The sequence below is a fragment of the Leptonychotes weddellii genome, chromosome 9 (genome assembly GCF_054177405.1).
Source record: "Leptonychotes weddellii isolate Sample4059 chromosome 9, ASM5417740v2, whole genome shotgun sequence".
NCBI lineage: Eukaryota > Metazoa > Chordata > Mammalia > Carnivora > Phocidae > Leptonychotes > Leptonychotes weddellii.
This window is the reverse complement of record NC_138377.1, coordinates 107,047,514-107,070,779: the sequence shown is the minus strand read 5'-3', so window position 1 is coordinate 107,070,779 and position 23,266 is coordinate 107,047,514. Positions and strand designations below refer to the sequence as shown.

The window sequence follows — 23,266 nt, the reverse complement described above, 5'->3', positions numbered from 1 at the left end:
GGTTACTTTGCCCCTGCTCTTAACCACTACCCTATGCTGAAGTGACTCTTAGCGGCAATGACTCTCATTATAATTCCTCTTCCACAAACCTACAGCCCAAGCGGAAAGCTGGGTCAAAAGACAAAACAGAACACACACTCCGAGCACAGAAGCCCAGGAGAGCGCCTACAGGCACTTTGTTCAAGGCACTGGGCGGCAGCGTTTCCCTACAGGCACAACCCATTCAGAGGAAAACTAGGAGAGATTTTTGCTATAGGCTCCCTTCCCCCAGTCTGGGGAACAGCATTCTTGAAAATCCCAAGACCAGCTCCAGAAGAGGCTGAGCTGAGGACGGAAGTGCCCCTCCTCTTGAGAATACTCCCGCAGGTCACAAGTAACAAAAAAGACACTCTTCCACCCATGGCTTTTGCACACATTCTCACTGTATCCAGGCTTCAGGTAAGAACACCCCAGATGGTCAGCAAACAACACCAAATCTCACCTACTGCCTGTCCATTTTTTAAGTAGTTGGGAGGGAATCAACAGAAAGGCAATTTGGGGACACATGAAAATTACACAAAGTTCAAATTTCAGTTGATTTAACTCAACTCTGATACTGTCCTACCTGGAAGTAGTGTCAGATCCTACAGTTAAGCCTCAGTCCCAGAAGATTGCTCCCATCCACTTGAGAGGCCAATTGCAAGTAGCAGGTCCAGAGGTTCCCCACAACGTCTGTCTGGCATGGCTACAAATCAGAGGTTTCTGTGATCTCCTGTGCCTTTTGGTTTAATTAATGTGCTAGAGTGGCTCACAAAACTCAGTGGAACATTTACAGTTGAACCTTGAACAACACAAAATTTGGACTGCATGGGTCCACTTTATAGGTCGATTTTTTTCAATAAATAAATTGGAAAGATTTTCGGAGATTTGTGACAATTTGAAAAAAACTTGCAGGTGAACCATGTAGCCTAGAAATACTGAAAAAATTTAAGAAACAGACTGAGGGTTACAGAAGGGAGAGGGGTGGGGGGCTGGGGTAACCAGGCGATGGGTATCAAGGAGCTCACGTGTGTGTTGAACACTGGGCGTTATACACAACTAATGAATCGCTGAACACTACATCAAAAACTAATGATGTACTATATGTTGGCTAACTGAACATAATAATAAAAAAATAAATAATAAATAAATAATAAATACATATCAATGCTTTCTGATCAAAAAAAGAAAAGAAAAAATATTGTTGTAAGAATATGGTATATAATACGTGTAACATACAAAATAGATGTTAATCCACTATTTGTTATCAGTAAGGCTTCTGGTCAATAGTAGGCTATTAGTAGTTAATTTGCGGGGGGGAGGAGGCAAAAATTATACATAGATTTTCAACTGTGTGGGAATCGATACCCCTAATCCCCACATTGTTCAAAGGTCAACTGTACTTACATTGACCAGTTTAATTAAGGATATGATAAAAGGATACAGATGAACAATCATATGAGGAGATACACAGACCAAAGTCTGAGAGGTTCCTAAGAGCAGGAGCATTTGTCCCATGGAGTTGGGGTACTGTGCACTGGGGATTTTTGTAGAGACTTCATTAGGGAGGCATGATCAATCATTAGCTCCATTTCTAGCCCATCTCCCCTTTCTACAGAAGTGAGGGGTGGGGCTAAAAAATTCTAAGGTTCTAATCATGACTTCATCTTTCTGGTGGTCAGCTCCCATCCAGGAGCCATCCAGGAACCCACCCAGAGTTGCCTCCTCAGAACGAAATATGCTCCTAGGGTTCTTACCACTAAGGAATTTACAAGGGTTTCAGGAGCTCTGTGTCAGGGATGGGGTCGAAGACCAAATATTAAAACAAGAGTTGCTCTTAGTGTTCTTATCAATCAAAGAATCACAAGGATTTTAGGAACTCTGTCTCAGGAACTGTGAGTGTGTGTGTGTCTATTTTTTTCTTTTATTAAAGTATAGCTGATATTTACTTTTTTCTATTATCTCACACAGTCAAGCCCATTTGTTTATCTATTTATCTATGGCTACAACTTCACAGTTGAATAGTTACAATTGATGGGGTTCAGGCCACACTACCCCAGAATATGGCACCTTGGCATATTGAATAATTTAAGCTAATGGAGTTTGAGAAAATTGCAGAAGAATAAAATTTCACTTTGGTGGCACCTGGGTGGCTCAGTTGGTTAAGCGCCCCTCTTGATCTCAGCTCAGGTCATGATCTCAGAGTTGTGAGATATAGCCCTGCATTGAGCTCTTTCTCAAACTAATAAATAAAACAAAATTGGCTGATTATAGGTTCCCTATGATCATATGATAGAGGAAGAGAAAACTCAGGCCTGCAGGATATGCAGACACCACCCAAAAGTACACAGCAGCAGCACTATGTCCGTTTTCTGGGATATTCCTGAAGCAACACAAGAAAGTGGTAAAGGGAAGTCCTTCCGGTGGGCAGAACTTCCAGCAGTGCACCTAGTTGTTTACTTTGCTTAAGAGAAATGGCCAGAAGTGTGATTATATGCTGATTGCAGTGCTGTAGCCAATGGCTTGGCTGAATGACCAGGGATTTGGAAAGAACATGATTGGGCAATTGGCAATAAGGAGGTCTGGGCAAGAGGTATACAGATAGACTATTCTGAATGGGCAAACAATGTGAAGATATTTGAGTCCTGTGTGAATGTTTACCAAAGGGTGAACTCAGCAGAGAAGGATTTTAATAATCAAGTGAACAGTATGACCTATTGTGTGGACACCAGTCAGCCCATTTCCCCAGCTACCCATCATCGCTCAACAGACCCATGAACAGAGAGACGATGGTGGCAAGGACAGAGGTTATGCACGGGCTCGGCAACATGGACTTCCACTCACCACGGCTAACCTGAATGCAGCCACTGCTGAGAACCCAATCTGGCAGCAGCAGATATCAACACTGAGTCTCTGATATGGCACCATTCCCTGGGGTGATCAGCTAGGTGCTTGGTGGCAGGCTGATTACATTGGACCCCTTCCATCATAGAAAAGGCAACATTTCATTCTTACTGAAATAAACACTTACTCTGGATATGGATCTGCCTTCCCTGTGTGCAGTGTTTCTGACCAAACTGTCAAGCTGCCATCTATGGACTTGTAGAATATCATATCCACTGACATGCGTTGCTTCTGATCAAGGAACCCACTTCACAGTGATGTGGTTCAGGACCTGGTACCCCCAAGTATGTCACCTTAGCATATTGAATATTGAAAATGAAGGAGTTTGAGAAAAAACAGAATCAGGAAGTTCACTCATACTCCACCCCCCACCTCCCCCTTCTTCCCTAAAACAGTCCATAAAACCCACATGTGAAAGTATCCAGTATCCATAAAAAATAAACATCCTTATCTCTGAACACAAAGGGATACTGAGGAAAATCTGAACAAACAAGACCTTTTATGTTTCCCCATGTTTACTACAATTACCTCATACTCCTTAATGTATTCCTCCATGACTGCCCACTTTTCAACAAACCTATCATCAGTAATACTCAGGTCTGTTTCTTTGGGTCTTCATTTCTTTATTAAGGCTCCCATGTTACATACAATTTATATTCAATTAATTTGCATGATTTTCCCATTAATCTACCTTTAGAATATTCAGATCCAGGGACATCTGGGTGGCTCAGTCAGTCTGCTTTCAGCTTGAGTCATGATCCCAGGGTCCTGAGATTGAGTCTCACATTGGGCTCCCTGCTGCTCCACCCACCCTTGCTTGTGCTTGCTCACTCTCTTTCTCTCTCTCAAATAAATAAATAAATATAAATAAATAAATAAATAAAACCCTTTTTTTTTTAAGATTTTATTTATTTGACAGAGAGAGACACAGTGAGAGAGGGAACACAAGCAGGGGGAGTGGGAGAGGGAGAAGCAGGCTTTCCGCGGAGCAGGGAGCCCGATGCAGGGCTCGATCCCAGGACCCTGGGATCATGACCTGAGCCGAAGGCAGACGCTTAACAACTGAGCCACCCAGGTGCCCCAAATAAATAAAATCTTTAAAAAATATTCAGATCCAGCCAGAGACCCTAGAAGGGTAAGGAAAACTTTTTCCTCTCCAACAACAGAAAATGAAGTACAGCAATGGTTGGAATTCACTCATCTTACCATGTTTCCCACCATCCTAAAGCTGCTGGCTTGATAGAATGGTATAACAGCCTTTGAAATACTCAGAAGTGGTGCCAGCTAGTGGCAATATCTTGCAGGGCTCGGCATGGATTTTCCAGGAGGATGTATATACCATGAATCTGCATTCAATATGGTACAGTTTCTCAGACAGTCAAGATTCATGGGTCCAGTAATTAAAGGGTAGAAATGGGAGCGGCACCATTCCTTATTAATCCTAGTGACCTACTAGCAAAGTTTTTACTTCCTGTCCCTATGACCTATGCTTTTCTGGCCTAGAGATTTTTATTCCAAAGGGAAGGATACTGGGATGTCTCGGTGGCTCAGTTGGTTAAGTGTCTGCCTTCAGCTCAGGTCATGATCCTAGGGTTCTGGGATCGAGTCCTGCATCAGTGAGGAGCCTGCTGCTCCATCTCCCTCTGCTTCTCCCCCCACTTGTGTTCTCCCTTGCTCACTCTCAAATAAATAAATAAAATATTTAAAAAAAAAAAAGAAGGAAGACAGATACTTCAAAAAGAAGACAAAGAGTGATTCCACTGAACTGGAAGTTAAGACTGTTACCCAGCCATTTTGGGATCCTTATGTCTCCAAAACAACAAATAAAGGAGCCACTGTGTTGGCCTGGGTGACTGCTCCTAATTACCAATGGAAAATTGGACTACTAACCACAAGAGAATAAGGAAGAGGATGTTTGGACTGTAGGATATCCCTTAGGACAACACTTAGTATTACTATATCCTATAATTAAAGCCAGTAAAAACCTACAACAACAAAGAAAGACTACTCATGGTCCAGACTCTTTAGAAATGAAGGTTTGGTTATACCACCAGGTAAAGAACCACAACCAGCTGAGATGCTTGCTGAAGGCAAAGGGGATACAGAATGGGTAGTAGAAGACGGTAGTTATAAATACCAGCTGAAACCAAAGGAAGGAGGACTGTAAGAGTAATATGTATTTCTCTTCATTTTGTTATATGTTTGGGTAGTTGTGTGGGCTTATGTTTTATTTAGGTACCATTAACTTTACATCATAGTATTTCAGTTACAGGATAGCAAGGAAAAAACTTAAGATCCCCTAAAGACTTTGTATCCTTTTCTGGGGAAAGAGTTAGTGAGTTTTTAGTTTTACTCAAAATAGTTGTATCATGGGGGCGCCTGTGTGGCTCAGTTGGTTAAGCGGCTGCCTTCAGCTCAGGTCATGATCTCGGGGTCCTGGGATCGAGCCCTGCATCAGGCTCCCTGCTCAGTGGGGAGCCTGCTTCTCCCTCTCCCCCTCCCCTTGCTTGTGCTCTCTATCTCTGTCAAATAAATAAATAAAATCTTAAAAAAAAATAGTTGTATCATGTTAGGCAAAAGTAGGACATTGTTAATATCTTTATGTGGAGATTAAGTATGTTTGGGTTTTTTGGGAGGGAGGGGTAGAGGGAGAGAGAGAATCTTTTTTTCTTAAGATTATTATTTATTTGATATTTTTTAAAGATTTTATTTACTTATTTGAGATAGAGAGAGAGAACACAAACAGGATGGAGGGGCAGAGGGAGAGAGAGAAGCAGACTCCCCACTGAGCAGGGAGCCTGATGCGGGGCTTGATCCCAGGACCCTGAGATCATGACCTGAGCCAAAGGCACCCCAAGAGTATTTATTTGAGAGAGTGAGAACATGAGTCAGGGGGATGGGTAGAGGGAGAGGGAAAAGCAGAATCCCTGCTGAGCAGGGAGCCCTCTGTTGGGGGACTCAATCCCAGGACCCGTTGATCATGACCTGAGCCCAAAGCAGACACTTAACTGACTGAGCCACCTAGGCGCCCCTGGAGATTAGTATGGTTTAAGGAAATATATGAGTGCCAAGTTGACAAGAGATGAATTTATGATGGTAATTTTATATGTCAACTTGCCTGGGCCACAGCACCCATATATTTGGTCAAACATCAGCCTGTATGCAATTGAGAAGGTGTTTTTTGGAGGAGATCAACATCTAAATACACCTTTAGTAAAGTGGATTAACCCCCTTAATGTGGGTGGGTCTTATCCAATTAATTGAAGGTCTTGAGAGAGAACAGACTGAGGTTTCCTAAGAAAGAGGAAATTTTGTCTCCAGCCTGGTTTTGGATTTAAGTATGCAATTCTTCTGTGTCTCCAGTCTACCAGGCTACCCTTGCAGATTTTGGACTTGTCAGCCTCCATAATTACATGAGTCAATTTCTAAAAGTAAATCTCTCTGTCCTTAATAAACTGGCCCTTTAGAAAAAAGTTTTGCTGATCTGTATCCTAGTCACATGGCCTATATCACGAAAGTCGTCAGGGATTCCTAGTCAGAATAGTGTGATTTAAAATTTTCCTCAGGGGCGCCTGGGTGGCTCAGGCGTTAAGCGTCTGCCTTCCGCTCAGGTCATGATCCCAGGGTCCTGGGATGGAGCCCCACATCTGGCTCCATGCTCCGCAGGAAGCCTGCTTCTCCCTCTCCCACTTCCCCTGCTTGTGTTCCCTTTCTTGCTGTGTCTCTCTCTGTCAAGTAAATAAATTCTTTAAAAACAAACAAAAGAAAACAAAACAACAACAAAAAAAAACAGTGTTCTAGAGATAATTTAAAAAAAATAAATAAAATAAAATCTTCCTCATTGTATTTATTCTTAAAAGCTCTACTAGGAATGCTAACTTTGAAATGTAAAGCCTAAAAAATATTTTTAAAAAAATGCAAAACACATAGACCAATGGAATAGAGCCCAGAAATAAACTTTTGCCTATAGGTCAAATGATTTTAACAAGAATACAAAGACCATTCAATGGGGGAAAAGACAGTCTGTTCAACACAGAGTGCTCGGAAAGTTGAATATCCACATGTAAAACAATGAATTTGGATCAAAGACCTAAACTTAAGAGCTAAAATTATAAATCTCATAGAGAAATGCTTCATGACAATAGATTTGTCAATGATTTCTTTGATGACACCAAAAGCAAAGGAAACAAACAAAAAATAGATTAAATGAAAGTACACCAAAATTTAAAACCTCTGTGTATCAGTAGTGTGGAAAAAAAACAAGCTGCAGAATGGGTGAAAATATTTGCAAATCATATATCTGATAAGTGGATAATATCCACAATATATAAGAATTCCTACAACTCAACAACCACCACCACCACCAAAATAACCTGGTTAAGAAATGGGCAAAGGACTGGAATAAACATTTCTCCAGGGAATATAAACCAATCAGTAAAAAGTCAGTATACAATGAGATACCACTTTATACCCATTAGAGTGGCTATTACATTAAACAAAATAACAAAAACAGAATAACAAGTATTGGCAAGGATATAGAGAAATTAGAACCCTTGTGCTTTGCTGTTAGAAATGTAAAATGGTACATCTGCTATGGGAAACAGTGTTTCCTAAAAACAAAAACAGAATTACCGTATGTCGCACGTGTATGTAGTATACACATGCAACAGAATATTATTCAGTTTTATAAAGGAAGAAAATTCTGACTAATGCTACAACATGGATGAATCTTGAAGACCTTATGTCAGTGAAATATGCCAGACAGCAAAGGACAAATATTATATGATTCCACTTATATGAAGTATCTAGACTAGTCAAATTCAAAGAGACAGAAAATAGAATAGTCATCCCCAGGGGCTGGGGATAAGGAGGAATGGGGAATTGTTATTTAATGGGTACAGAGTTTCAGTTTTGCAAGATGAAAAGAGTTCTGAAGATGTATGGTTGATGATCACAAAGTAATGTGACACACTGAATGCCACTGAGTTGTACACTTAAAAATGGTTAAGATGGTAAATTTTATGTAATATGCATTTGAACACACACACAGATTTGTAATGCAAAGTATTATGACAAATAAGCAAATACTAGATTCCTGAAAATCAAGTCCAGATGCAAATTTTAAAGTACTAAAAAATGTGGGGCGCCTGGGTGGCTCAGTCGTTAAGCATCTGCCTTTGGCTCCGGTCATGGTCCCAGGGTCCTGGGATCGAGCCCCACATTGGGCTCCCTGCTTCGCGGGAAACCTGCTTCTCCCTCTCCCACTCCCCCTGCTTGTGCTCCTTCTCTCACTGGGTCTCTCTCTGTCAAAAAAAAAAAAAAGTACTAAAAAATGTCAGTATATTATACATGTCCAGGGAAACTGTTTTGGTTTTACTAATTACTTTTTAAGTTACTAGTAAAACATATTTATTTTTATCAACTATTATTTTTAATAATCAATTAATTCTGTTGATTATGAAAAATAAGTCAAAATTTTTTTTGGTCCCCATCCCCTGGCCTCAACCGTCATTAGTCCATTGATCCATACCTATGCTATGCTCAAATCTGACTCCCCTACCACTGAGATTCTGGTTCCCAACCCCCACACCATTCTTACCAGATACCAGGAATCTGGGCTCCCTGAAAGTTAATATGACATACAACTTGGTCTCCCAACTCTTGATGATAAAGGTCATGTTAAGCTATCCCTGATTCTTAGAGACAAGTTTTAAGCAAAATCAAGGAATATAAATAAGTATATGTTTTAACAGAAGATTCATTATTACACAATTCACAGGATACCCATGATAATTTTCAGTGGGAAGGAGCAGGAAGGATGCAAAATGGAGAAATAATATAAATAATGCAAAAAATGAACATCTACAGTTCACTTTTCCCAAAAGCAGGAATGACCTTCTGATACTTAACCTTATTTGTGGGCAACTTTTCAGATTCCCATGGTCCGAAAGATCTCTTGTTTGAAATTTCCCTTGATTGCATTTGCTCCAAACAGACAACACATGCTAGAGATGACATGTTTAGAGCAACGCAATCTCCAGTCCAAATGACTTGGTACGTGTCACTCCCCTTGAAACCTTTCATGACTCCTCTCTCTTCCCAATACTGTCCTCAAAACACTTCCCACTTCATACTCAAGAAACACTCCCCATTCCTCCATGGTCCTGTCACATCTAAATCTCAGGTCAGACTCTTGCCTCTAGCCCAGAACCTCTTTGTCTCCATCCTTGCATCAGTTTGGACAGTAAAAACTGCAGGAAGCCTCTCTCAGGAGGATTTGGAGGTAGAGACACCTTAACACAAAGCACATTCCTTATCCCAGTACTTCTACCTGAATTTCAAATAAACCCACCAATTAAACAAAATCTCTCTTCCACCAGAATGTCATCTCTAAGATAAAAGGGGTCTTATCTACCTAACTTGTGATCTCCCACAACATACACACAAGTAACTGAATGCCTGCCCCCACACTGAGGATTCCACAACAATTTAATTGGATTAATCAGAGGTCTGCAATCCTTTTCTGTAAAGAGCCAGACAGTAAATATTTTAGGCTTTAAGAGCCGTAATTCTCTGTAGCAACTACTTTGCGCTCTTTAGTGCAAAAGAGCCATAGATAATGTGTAAATAAATGGACATAACTGTCCTCCAATAAAATTCTACTTATGGACACTGAAATTTGAAGAAATCATATATTTTTTTAAAATTTTTCTCAACTACTTGAAAACACAAAAATTACTTTTAGCTACATGCCACATACATACAGGTAGCAATCTGGATTTGGCCATAAGTTGTACTTTACTGACCAATGATATAAATTAATAGAGTTTAAGTCAGTTCCAGATGTGTGTCTATGATCCCATTCCTTGTTTTTCCAGTTATCCTACAGATTTCTCCATGCATTCCCAGGGAACTACCCCAGTGGAAATCCTTCAGTGTGTGTCATGTGCCCCCCCTCCATTCTATGGGGCCTGTAAAACCATTAAACCCCATATCCTGCCTCTCCAATCTCGCTCCATGTTTGTGAGGCAGATCATTTTCCTTTTTGGCAGTATCTCCAAGTGATTAATTTCCTGGTCTGTGAACTTCCATCAAATCTAACCCTTTATATACCCTGGAACCCTAACCCAATCATTGTCTTCCCTAAGAATCCCTACCTGGCTACCCTCTGCTAGGGTCCCAAACTCTACATTCCCAAACATGGCTGTACTTTGCTCACTGTCCTGTCTTGGACAGCAGGCTGATTGCTTACCTTCTCTCTTTTCCAAATCAGCTCCCCACAAGAGCCATAGACATTGTACCAACAATTCCACAAATGGGCTGGCAAAAAGTGTATTTTCAATCACTATTATATAACTAATGACTCTCACTGCTGGGAAACACATTATACTTAAAAAAAAAAAAGAAGAAAACTGAAATAAAATGGAAATCATTTGGTATATGTGATATCATTGCTAATGAGACAGGGACTAAGTTTAGTATAGTACACTTAGGAGAGGGGTGTCGCCAGGCAAAACTAAGGAATCCAAGCAGCAGTGGCTCAATGGTACTAACAGATGAGCTGGGGAGAGTACCATAATGATTGAAACTTGCTAGCAACCTGGCTCACAGAATATGGAGCTCCAGCCCCAAAGCTGAGAGCCTTATCTCTGGAACTAGCTACCTGTGATACTGTGATTTAGAATAAGAAATATATAGTTGGGGCGCTTGGGTGGCTCAGTTGGTTAAATGTCTGCCTTTAGCTCAGGTCATGATTCCAGGGTCCTGGGATATAGCCCCACATTGGGCTCCCTGCTCAGCGGGGAGTCTGCTTCTCCCTCTGCCCCTGCTTGTGCGCTGTCAAATAAGTAAATAAATAAATAAAATCTTAAAAAATAAAGAAATATATAGTTGATCTTCATCCCCCTTTCTGTCACAGAGCTCCTAAAATTCTTGGAATTTCCTGTGACGAGATTGATAAAAATACCTTCTGTGATGTTAATGAGGTAACACTGGAAGGCCCGGAAGGATGGGGGCTGGTTTGGATGCCAGGAGGATCATGTGATTAGAAGGTTGGAATCTGGGGTGCCTGGGTGACTCAATCATTAAGCATCTGCCTTAGGCTCGGGTCATGATCCCCGGGTACTGGGATCAAGCCCCGTATCGGGCTCCCTGCTCTGCGGGAAGCCTGCTTCTCCCTCTCCCACTCCCGCACTTGTGTTCCCTCTCTCGCTGTGTCTCTCTCTGCCAAATAAATAAAATCTTTTTTTTTTCTTAAAGGTTGGAATTTTCAGTCCCATCTCCCTAATGTTGGGGGAGGGGAGACAGGCTGAAGATGGAATCAATTTCCAATAGCCAATGATTTAATCAATCACTCCTATGTAATAAAAGCTCCATAAAACCCCACAAGGATAGGGTTAGGAGAGCCTCCAGGCTGTTAAAACAATGCTTCCATGTGCCATTGTGCTGGGCCCAAACTCCATGGATAAACAAGTTCCTTTGTTAGGGACCTCACAATATGTATCTTTTTTTTTTTTAATTTATTTATTTGACAGAGAGAGACACAGCAAGAGAGGGAACACAAGCAGGGGGAGTGGGAGAGGGAGAAGCAGGCTTCCCATGGAGCAGGAAGCCCGATGCGGGACTCGATCCCAGGACCCTGGGATCATGACCCCAGCCGAAGGCAGACGCTCAACGACTGAACCACCCAGGTGCCCCGATATGTATCTTTTCATCTGGCTGTAGATTCCTATACTTTATATCCTTTGTAATAAACTGGCAATCTAGTGAATAAACTAGAGTCCTGTGAGTCAATCTAGCAAATGAATCCAACCCAAGGAGGAGGTCATAGGAATCTGATACATAGCCAGTTGGTCAGAAGCACAGGGGACAACCTGGAGTTGGCAACTGGCATATGAATTAAGGGGCAGTCTTTTGGGTCTGAATCCTTAACCTGTGGACTCTGATGCTGTCTCTGGGGAGATGGTGTCAAAATGGAGTTGAATTATACGTCACTCAGCTAGTGCCCGTGAGTTGCTTGATGATGTGGGAAAAAATTCCCCACACATTGTAATTGAGTGCCGGAGAATATAATACCCAACATTCAGCCCCCGTGAGTACCACTCTCCTTCATCTCCCACACCAACACCAGCTTCAGAACTCCACTGGTCAGGTGAGAAAGTCAAAGGGGTGGGGAACTGAAAGAACTGGTTAACTTGTGGGCTATCCGTCAAGTACTCCAAACATGGTTTTTTGTCTGAGCTTATTTTCTAGCACATTCTCTGAAAAGAGTAAGGAAACTGATACACAGGCAATTTAAGTGACTTGCCTATGTTCCCACACCTTTTTTTTCCCCCCTATTATTATCATAAGGCTAAGAAAATCACAAGCACATGCCAGTGAATCATCAAGAATTAGACCAGACAGTACTACAGGTGTGGAAGATGTTAAGATGCTTAAGAAGAATTTACTAAAGAATGTGAAGAGGGGTGCCTGGCTAGCTCAGTTGGTGGAGCATATGACTCTTGATCTCAGGGTTGTGGTTCGAGCCCCATGTTGGGTGTAGAGATTACTTAAAAAATTAAAGGAATATGAAAGAACATGAAATGATAGGAAGGAATATTAGAATAAATTATCACTTGTTTATAGAGAGGGTCACTGATTCAAAGGCTCAATCATCATTATTAGTTATACAGGTGAAATGTCTGACCACTGAACTCAGTTAATGACAGAAACTCCTGAAATAATTCCACTGAATAAAGTAGTTCTGGTAACATAAGGAAGAGTTCCAAAAATTAAGACATGATTTTGAAGGGTACTGTCTACCATTTATTTATTTATTTATTTATTTATTTATTTATTTATTTATTTATTTATTTATTTATTTTTAAAGATTTTATTTATTTGACGGAGAGACACAGCGAGAGAGGGAACACAAGCAAAGGGAGTGGGAGAGGGAGAAGCAGGCTTCCCACTGAGCAGGGAGCCCGATGCGGGGCTCAATCCCAGGACCCTGGGACCATGACCTGAACCGAAGGCAGACGCTTAACAACTGAGCCACCCAGGTGCCCCAAGGGTACTGTGTACCATTTAGTCAAAGAATGAAAAAGGAAGACTTGGAAAGAGAACAAAGGGTTGGATAAATAGCAACAGATAGTGCAATCTCTTAATGTACTACACAATGAATTGAAGCATCACGTAGTGACATTTTCTGAATTGAGAACTTTCAATAAGCTGAAAATAAAAAATATTTAAAAGAGGGGCATCTGACGGCTTAGTCAGTAGAGCATGTGACTATTAATTTCAGGGTCACAGGTTCAAGCCCCTTGTTGTGCATACAGCCTACTTTAAAAAAATGATTAAAAGAGTAGGAGAAACTCTTGATTACCTTGGGTATCCCGAAGACCATTTTCCTCTACCTGACAGAAATGTTAAAGAGAAAAAAAAATTCAAGAAATCAACTGCATAGGAGCACCTGGCTGGATCAAATGGAAGAGTATGAAACTCTTGATCTTGGAGTCAGGGGTTCAAGTCCCATGGTGGGTGTAGAGATTATTAAAAAATAAGTAAACAAACTTAAAAAAAAAATCAACTGCATAACTGACAGCACTGCGTGAAATGTTACAGATTCATATAAATAGATTAGATGCTACACATGGTCCATGTCAAAACTAGTGATTCCTTTTAGCCACTTAATGGAATTGCCTGGAGACATCCAGAAGATCCTACCCAGATAAGATTGAAAACATTCCATCAGTGAAAGGATGGTCTCTTTTTCACAAAGTACTTAAAGAATCTTGTCATTCAAGGATAATGGAAGCACTGAAGACTACTTGGACAAAGAACATATTTGCAAATCAAAGCAATACGCCATCTTCCTTTTATCATTAAAATGCAACATGCCACAGGGGCACCTGGCTAGCTGAGTCAGTAGAGCATATGACTCTTGATCTCTGGGTTGTAAACTCAAGCCCATGTTGGGTGTAGACATCACTTAAAAAATGAAATCTTAAGGGTGTCTGGGTGGCTTAGCTGGTTAAACATCCTCCCTCTCAAGTCATGATCCCAGAATCCTGGGAGCGAGCCCCGCATTGGGGTCCCTGCTCAGCGGAGAACCTGCTTCTCCCTCTCCCTCTGCTGCTCCCCCAGCTTGTGTGCACTCTCTTTCTCTGTCAAATAAATAAATAAATAAATAAATAAATAAAATCTTAAATAAAAGGCATATGTCACAATCTATTATTTATTTTAAATTATTTTAAAATGATCTTCTCTCATTCAGTCAGTGCTTTAGAGTTTTAAACTGTATGGACAAGAATGCAAGTAAAAATATTCTAGGCTTGGGGCGCCTGGGTGTCTCAGTCATTAAGCTCCTGCCTTCGGCTCAGGACCTGGTCCAGGGGTCCTGGGATTGAGCCCTTCCCGGGGGCCTGGGATTGAGCCCCGCATTGGGCTCCCTGCTCCGCGGGAAGCCTGCTTCTCCCTCTCCCATGCCCTCTGCTTATGTTCCCTCTCTCGCTGTGTCTCTCTGTCAAATAAATAAATAAAATCTTTAAAAAAAATATTCTAGGCTTAATCATTATAAAATAATGTACTTTACTTCATGCAATATTCTTTGGAAAATTCTTTAATTTATAATGTTGCTAATGTAATATTTTCCATTTAAATTTCAGCAGGTTTTAATGCATTAAAGTTCCATTTATGGCTCAACTTTTATATTTAGGAATTATAATACTACATATATTAGTATATACATACATATATATATCTCTCTAACAGATCAAAAGATGCTCAACATCACTCATCATGAGGAAAATGCACATGAAAACTACAAAGAGCTATCACCTCACACCTGTCGGAATGGCTAAAATAAAAAACAAGAAACAACAGGTGTTAGTGAGGATTCAGAGAGAGGGGAACTGTCTGTACTATTTGTTCCTGGGAATCCAAACTGATTATATCCACTCAGGAAAACAGTTCAGAGATTCCTCAAAAGGCTAAAAATAGAGCTACCCTATAATCCAGCAATTGCACTACTAGGTATTTATCCAAAGGATACAAACATACTAATTCAAAGGGATACATGTACCCCCTTGTTGTAATGAACACCAGGTGTTGTATGGAAGCATTGAATCATTATATTGTACACCTAAAACTAATATTACACTGCGTTAACTGGAATTTAAATAGAAACTTTAAGAAAAAAATTCATTTCTGGAGCACCTGGGTAGCACAGTCCATTAGGCATCCAACTCTTGGTTTCAGCTCAGGTCCCGATCTTAAGATCATGAGATCGAGCCCCAAGTCAGGCTCCACACTCAGAGCAGAGTCCGCTGAGGATTCTCTCTCCTCCTTCTGCCCCTCTGCTTGTGATCTCTCTCTCTCAAAATAAATAAATCTTTTAAAAAAAAATTTCATTTCTGGGACATCTGGGTGGCTCAGTCGGCTAAGTGGCTGCCTTCTGCTCAGGTCATGATCTTGGGGTCCTGGGATGGAGCTCCAAGTCCTTCTAGCTCCTTGTTTAGCGGGCAGTCGGCTTCTCCCTCTACCTCTACCCCTCCCCCACACTGTGCTTGTGCTAATAAATAAAATCCTAAAAAAATAAAAAACTAAAAGAAACCTTCATTTCTGATAATGTATAGATGGAACAGGACGACTCAGAAATTTCTGGAGATGGTGATCTATCTTCTGAGAATTTAAACTAAGGACATAGGGCACCTGGGTGGCTCAGCTGGGACAGCCTGCTTCTCTCTCTGCCTGCCACTCCCCTGCTTGTGCTCTGTCAAATAAATAAATAAAATCTTTTTTTTTTTTGAGACTTTATTTGACAGAGAGACACAGCGAGAGGGAACAGAAGCAGTGGGAATAGGAGAGGGAGAAGCAGGCCTCCCGCTGAGCAGGGAGCCCGATGCTGGGCTGGATCCCAGGACCATGAGAACCATGAGATCATGACCTGAGCCAAAGGCAGACGCTTAACAACTGAGCCACCTTGGCACCCCAATAAATAAAATCTTAAAAAAATAATCTATTTAAAAACAAACAAAGGACATGGGCAGAATGAAAGAAAAATATTTATAAAATGTCCTTTGCCCTCTTAAATAAAACAATATAACATTGTTATTACCTCCATATTACCTCCTTTATTCATTTAACTTGAAAAACATGAATTTTTCTCCTGTTGCAGAGACTGGTTGTTGACACAAAAAGTATCACATGGACTCTGACCTCATGTTCACTATTCCACAGGAAATGTTGGATCCAGCTTGGAAAAAAATGCACATATGCCTTTTATGGGAAACTGTGTGGCAGCCCCATGGAAGGTTGTTGGGGCCTTGGCATAGGACTCTGGGCTTCTTCTGTCACCCAAGGCTCAGGCAGATAAGCTACCACCCTCATGAGGGGACACTCACCTGACAGGGTTCCTGCAGCTTCCCTGAGCCAAGGTCACTTCAGACCCTGGGTGCTAGCGAGTATTCTTCATCCCCCTAAACCAAGCCCCTTTCACTTTCCAGAAAACTGCATTTTCTGTGGCATTTTTTAAAGTTTGATGTTAAACCTGTGATGCCTGCATTGTGCACCTCTGGTCTTTCAACCAATGGGAAGGAAGGGCAACAGGAGATGAAAACGGAGGGGAAAAAAGAGGAGAGAAGCCAAAACAGGGAAGAAGATTCTGGGAAAGAGGGCTATCCATGTGGAAAAGGCAATGCAAATAGGGAATGGAGGAAGGCAAACCAAACCTGTGTGACTAGATTGGGATTGAAAGTATCATTATAAACACATGGAAAAATACATGCACACATGCAGGTTTATATATCTATACACAGATCTTCCTCAACTTATATTGGGGTTATGTCCTGATAAAGCTGAGCTGAAAATATTGTAATGTTTAAGACACCTAACCTACCAAACATCATAGCTTAACCTAGCTTACCTTAAACATGTTCAGAACACTTATATTAGCCAACAGTTGGGAAAAATCACCTAATGCAAAGCCTATTTTACAACAAAGTGTTGAATATCCCATGTAACTTATTGAGTACCGTACAGAAAATGAAAAACAGAATGGTTGCATGGGTCCAGACTGCATGGCTGACTGGAAGCTATGGCTCCCAGCCACTGTCCTGCATCATGAGAGTATCATGCCTCGTATCACTAGACTGGGAAAAGATCAAAAATAAAATTTGAAGTACTGCTCTCAGGTTCTTGCTTCCAAGATGCCCACAGAAAGAAGGAACCATGATTGTGCCAAAAAGGGTCACTTGCTGCCCATTCTCTGCACCATCTGCAACCATTGTATGCCCAAGGATAAGGCCATTGAGAAGTTCGTTATTGGGAACATAGTAGAGGCCACCGCCATCGGGAACATTTCCAAAGCGAGGGTCTTTGATGCCTATGTGTTTCCCAAGCTGTGTATGAAAGTCCATTACCGTGTGAGCTGTGCCATTCACAGCAAAGTGGTTAGGAGTTGCTCTGGTGAAACATGGAAGGACTGAACACCACCTCCCCAATTTAGATCCGTGGACGCTGCCCCACCACCTCCACCAAAACCCATTTAAGGAGCTGAGTCCTTAAAGACTGAAGGAAAACTGTTCCAGGAAAAAAAATAAAATGCAAATTATACTATAAAAAATTTTGAAGTATGATTTCTTCTAAATGAGTATTGCATTCACACCACTGTAAAGCTGAAATATAATGTCAAACCATTGTAAACTGGGGACTATCATATTTATATAAAACTACATATAATCATATATATAGTTATATACATAGCTATATCTATATCTTTTTTTTAAAGATTTTATTTATTTATTTGACAGAGAGAGACACAGCAAGAGAGGCAACACAAGCAGAGGGAGTGGGAGAGCGAGAAGCAGGCTTCCCGCGGAGCAGGGAGCCCGATGCGGGGCTCGATCCCAGGACCCTGGGATCATGACCTGAGCCGAAGGCAGACGCTTAACGACTGAGCCACCCAGGTGCCCCTATATCTATATATTTTTATTTGAAAGGACATAAAAGCAATATTAGTAGCACTGAGACCTTATTTTCTAAACACCTTTCCCCTATGCCTACTTTTTTATTTATGAATTTGAATGGCTAATATAGTCACATGTTGAAAGATCAAAATGTACAAAATGACATACCATGTAAAGTCTGCCTTCCATGCCCGATGACCATATATCCCCATTTTCCTGGTCAAGACTCATTTTACAACTGCTGTCCTGGCATAATAATGAATAGTTCCTTCTTTCTCTCAGGAGTGTGCTATTTTGGATGATAATTATACAGACACTCTACTTGGAGCCCTCTTCCTTCACCATGCTGTCATGGTGTCTTATGTCAAGACATAAAAGTCACTTGTGTTATCAGTGTCTGTGTATACTTCTGGAGGAATTCTATGTGTATGTAAGTAAACACATACATAAATAGTTTTTTTGTTTTGTTTTAACCAGTTGAGCCACACAGGCATCCTCCCCCTTTTTTCAAGAATTTGTCAGAGAGAGAGAGAGCACAAGCAGGGGGAGCGGCAGGCAGAGGGAGAGGGAGAAGCAGGCTATCTGCTGAGCAGGGAGCCCGATCCTGGACTCGATCCCAGGACCCTGCGATTATGACCTGAGCTGAAGGCAGATGCTTAACCGACTGAGCCACCCACGTGTCCCCTGTTTGTTTGTTTGTTTTTTTAATTTTAAAGAAATGAGTATATTCATGCTATTTTTAAGTTTATTTTGAAGCAAACTTACCTATATAGAAATTGCAACAATATTAAAAAGAATTCACATTTACCCTTTACCTAGGCTCACTAATTCTAAATATTTTGCCACATTTGGTTTGTCATGTTTTGAGTCACCATCACTTTCACCTGGATTGCAGTTTCCAGCCCCCTCCCTCTCTCAGCCCTCTTTCTAAATAATTTGGGAAAATTAATACACAAAGGAAGACTCCAAGAGGACAATATTGAAAACTTCATGGAATAGAACACTGGCAGAAAATGATAGCAGAGAAAGGGGAGTGTTGAGGCGGTAGAGAGTGGGGGGTACATAAGGAAGCCTTGTAATCCTAATTTTGAGAATCAAAGAATTACACAATCAGTAGGTATATAGATGATTTACCTGTGATTGATATCAAGCACTGAAAATGTCCTTTCTCCCAGGAGCCCTTTATAAACTTAGTAACACATGTACGATGCACTAGGTGGCATAGGAAAAAAAAAAAAGCTGAAATTTTAGCTTTTCCTGCCTCAACTCTGAATAACTTCAGTACAAGCCTTCATACACAACTCTATTTAAGTCAACAAAGAAAATAATCATGTGGGATTTTGCCTTATTGTGTTCACAGTCCAATAAAGAATTAGAACTAGTTAATGAAATTTGAATTTAAATAGTAAGAAAATAACTACAGCTAAACCGCAAGTCTCTGTCCCTCAATCTGCACCCAAACCTCCTGCTAGATATGCACAAATCTATTGACAATAGTCATTTATCAGTTTTCACATGGCTGAGTGTAAGGGTCTTGTCTAGTCTTACTTTTAAGTGTAAGGGTCTGAGGATACACACATTTAGAAGTTCATGGCAGCAATGTTGGTGATAACTGTACACTACACAGGACCCAAAAAATCATCAGGTACAGAAGGGCCCCATCTACTTTGGGATTTATTTATATATCATATAAAATGGCATCCTTCATACATATATAGATATATTTAATATCACTATGTACACAGATATGCATAATTGTTGGTATTAGATATATAGTGGTGATATTGATAATGATAGAATACTGTCTAGAGATGAAAATGAAAAATTGGAGCTACATACAACATAGATAAATATTGAAAACTTAACAGCCTTACTTTGGAGATGTGGGTTTAGTTCCAGACTACCGCAACAAAGTAACTACCACAATAAAGTGAGTCAAATGAATTTTTTGGTTTTCCAGTACATATAAAAGTTATGTGTACACTATACTGTAGTTTAAGTGTGCAATAGCATTATGTCTAAAAAAAGTATATACCTTAATTTAGAAAAATATTGCTAAAAAATGCTAACCATCATCTTAACTTTTGGTGAGTCATAATCACTGTCATAGATCATTGTAACAAAAAATTTAAAGTTTTAAATTTTATGGATGTGACAGAGAAATGGAGTGAGCAAGTGCTGTTGGAAAAACGGCATGGGTACAGTTGCTTGATGCAGGGTTGTCACAAATCTTCATATTGTAAAAAATGCAATGTTTGGGGCTCCTGGCTGGCTCAGTGGGAAGAGCATGAAACTCTTGAGCTTGGGGTTGTGAGTTCAAGCCCAATGTTGGATGTAGAGATTACTAAAAATAAAATAAACTTAAAAAATGCAATGTCTGTGAAGCACAATAAAATGAGGTATGCCTATAGTAAGTGGGAAAAAAACAAAAAAATATGCATTTAAGAGTAAACTATAAACTCTATAACTTAAATATGTAATCTCAAGGGATAAAACTGTAAAGACCACATGGCAGATTCATCTCCATTGGAAGAAGACATCAAGTTTGGGAAGGGATGGAGAAAGAAGGTGATAAATCATTTTACGGGGGAAAAATTTACCCTCCCTGGATCATAGTTGTTAATCCTTTAACAAATATGTCCTAAGTAGGCTTGAAAATTTTTCAGTCCTCAAAATAAGAAGTATCAGAGAAGTTTTGCTGAAAAGTCTTGCTTTGCATTTATTTCACTTTTTTTCTGTTTAATAGTATATGAAGATCTTCAATAAAAGCTGTAATTGCTCCTCCCCACCCTGCAAAAAACCAAAAGATTGAGAAGGGATACCCAATGGTTATGAGAAACCCAGGGATCTTCCTTAAGATTCTACATCACTGTTACTTCCACTCCCTTACCTGGAAAATTAGTTGGGATCTCCTTAGACTAATAGAAGAAAGACTCATTCTTGAGTGCAAATAGACATGATTCCCAGCTTACTCTGCAGCAATACATTCTGGGAGTGGCTACAACTACTCTAGGATCCCTGTTTTTCAAGCATATAAAAGCATCCACCTGCTTCCCTATTAATTCCCCCAAATAAGCCTCAGGGCAAACTCTGTTCACCTGCTAATGTCAATCTTCTTAAACATGGCTGTGTCAGAAACCTTCACAAAGCGGAACTTGGATTTCCAGTTCCATTGACTTTGGATCCCATCCAGTCTTGCACTAAGGCAATCCTGTCAGAAGAGCATTACAGTTGGAATATTTTAACTGTCTTTAGATCTATGCTAATCCCAGAATTTGTGAGTGTCCGCACCAGGCAACTTGTGGATATCTCTGCTCCGTCAGTTAGAAGCTCTTCTGAGATGGAAAGGTTTATAATGTACCTCTACGGCATGCTCATTAAGTCCCTAGTTGGAAGGGTGCCACACCTGGGTAACTCTCCCAAACAAATCTTAAACAGCAACTGACTTAAAACATAACCACAAAGCATTAGCTATCTAAATGCTCTCTGAGCTGAGCTCTGCTTCAGGGACTTAAGATTTGGAGGAGAGCCTAGTCCAGTGCTTTTCAAAGTATAAGGAGCTTTGGAATCACTGGAGACCATATGGATTCTGATTCAGTAGATCTGGGGTGAGAGCTGAGATTTGCATTTCTAACAAGACTCCAGCTGATGCCAATGGTGCTTGTTCGCAAACCTCACTTAGAGTAACAAGGATTTAGCATCCTACTTAAGGTTGTACTTGTCAGGGAGACATATCTAGATAGAATCCTAATTTTAACTAAACTGCTGTGGGATCTTGAATAAGTCCTTTCCCTCCAGAGTTGAGTTTATGATTAACCCCCCTCCCACATCTGCCTTGATGGAGTTTGAGTATGTAAAGCACTCATTTCCATATTAAACTAAGCTTCAGTTCTGTACTCTCAGACTTGGTACATTTCAGTGATTTTCTCTATCCCTGTCAGTGAACCCCAGTCTCACTCACTGGTTGCACTATTACTTCTCTCAGAGTGTGGTCCTCAGATCAACCCTGGCACTTGTTAAAAACAATTTCTCAGGCCCCAAACCAGACCTAGTGAATTAGAAACCTGGGTGGGGGTTTCACTCTATGTCTTTTTTTTTTTTTAATTTTATTTATTTATTTGAGAGAGAGAATGAGACAGAGAGAACATGAGGGGGGGAGGGTCAGAGGGAGAAGCAGACTCCCCGCTTTGAGCAGGGAGCCTGATGTGGGACTCGATCCCGGGACTCCAGGATCATGACCTGAGCCGAAGGCAGCCGCCCAACCAACTGAGCCACCCAGGCACCCTCACTCTATGTCTTAATAAGCCTTCAGATTATGCTGATACACACTCAAGTAGGAGGACAATTGCCTTTGCCAGAGGGATATAGCAGAGTCAAGCAAAACCACTGGAAAAAATAAAATATCCAAACATTATATTTATAATTGCACAATATTATAATTGAAATGATAATTGCTTTATTGATATGAAAAACGTTTCTTTTTTTTAAAGATTCATTTATTTACTTGAGAGAGAGAGCATGAGTGGGAGGAGGAGAATGAGAAACTCAAACACACTTCATACTGAGTGCGGAGCCCCACATAGGGCTTGAACTTATGACCCTGAGATCACAACATGAGCCGAAATCAAGAGTTGGCCGCTTAACCGACTGTGCCACCCAGGCGCCCCAAAAATGTTTCTGAAATTAAGAAAATTTTTCTAAGCATCTCTAACAGATAGAGGAGGTGGTGAACTTGACAGGGCATATATGTAAGTAGAGGGTAAGGAGTGAGAAGCTAGAGACATAGAAGATTTCTACTCACATAAGAGAAAGTACCTTCAGTGACTGGTTAAAGGGGCAGAAAATTCTAAGACAGCTTCACATACACTGAAGTTGAGAATTACAAAGAGAAAAGCTGTAACACACTGTTCAAAATACAAGTATATCAGTCAGAAAATAATGCAATAATATGCGTTTTTGTCCCTTGGAAAGGGGAGATACAGATGGAAAAGATGGAACATTTTATAAAAAACTTGATTTCCAGGGTGCGTGGCTGGCTCAGACTAGACTGTGCAACTCTTGATCTCGGGGCTGTGAAATTAAGCCTCATGTTGAGTATAGAGATTATTAAACAACAACACACTTGATTTCCTGCATGCACACACACACAAAACTGAAATAAACAATATACTGATATATTGTACAAAATCCACAATCTGGGCGCCTGGGTGGCTCAGTTGGTTAAGCGACTGCCTTCGGCTCAGGTCATGATCCTGGAGTCTCTGGATCGAGTCCCGCATCGGGCTCCCTGCTCAGCGAGGAGCCTGCTTCTCCCTCTGACCCTCCCCCCTCTCATGTGCTCTCTCTCATTCTCTCTCTCTCTCAAATAAATAAATAAAATCTTTAAAAAAAAAAAA

At 40.7% G+C, this 23,266-nt stretch overlaps 1 long non-coding RNA gene and 2 pseudogenes across 1 annotated transcript in view; 2 read left to right on the top strand and 1 right to left on the bottom strand.

The window, feature by feature from the left end:
* The window catches only part of LOC115939458 (uncharacterized), a 185,639-nt gene that overhangs the window by 112,065 nt on the left and 50,308 nt on the right, over positions 1-23,266 (bottom strand). The gene's annotated exons all lie outside the window — the stretch shown is intronic.
* LOC102726158 (centromere protein K-like) lies at positions 58-13,940 on the top strand (annotated as a pseudogene).
* On the top strand, positions 17,112-17,390 carry LOC102747829 (small ribosomal subunit protein eS26 pseudogene; annotated as a pseudogene).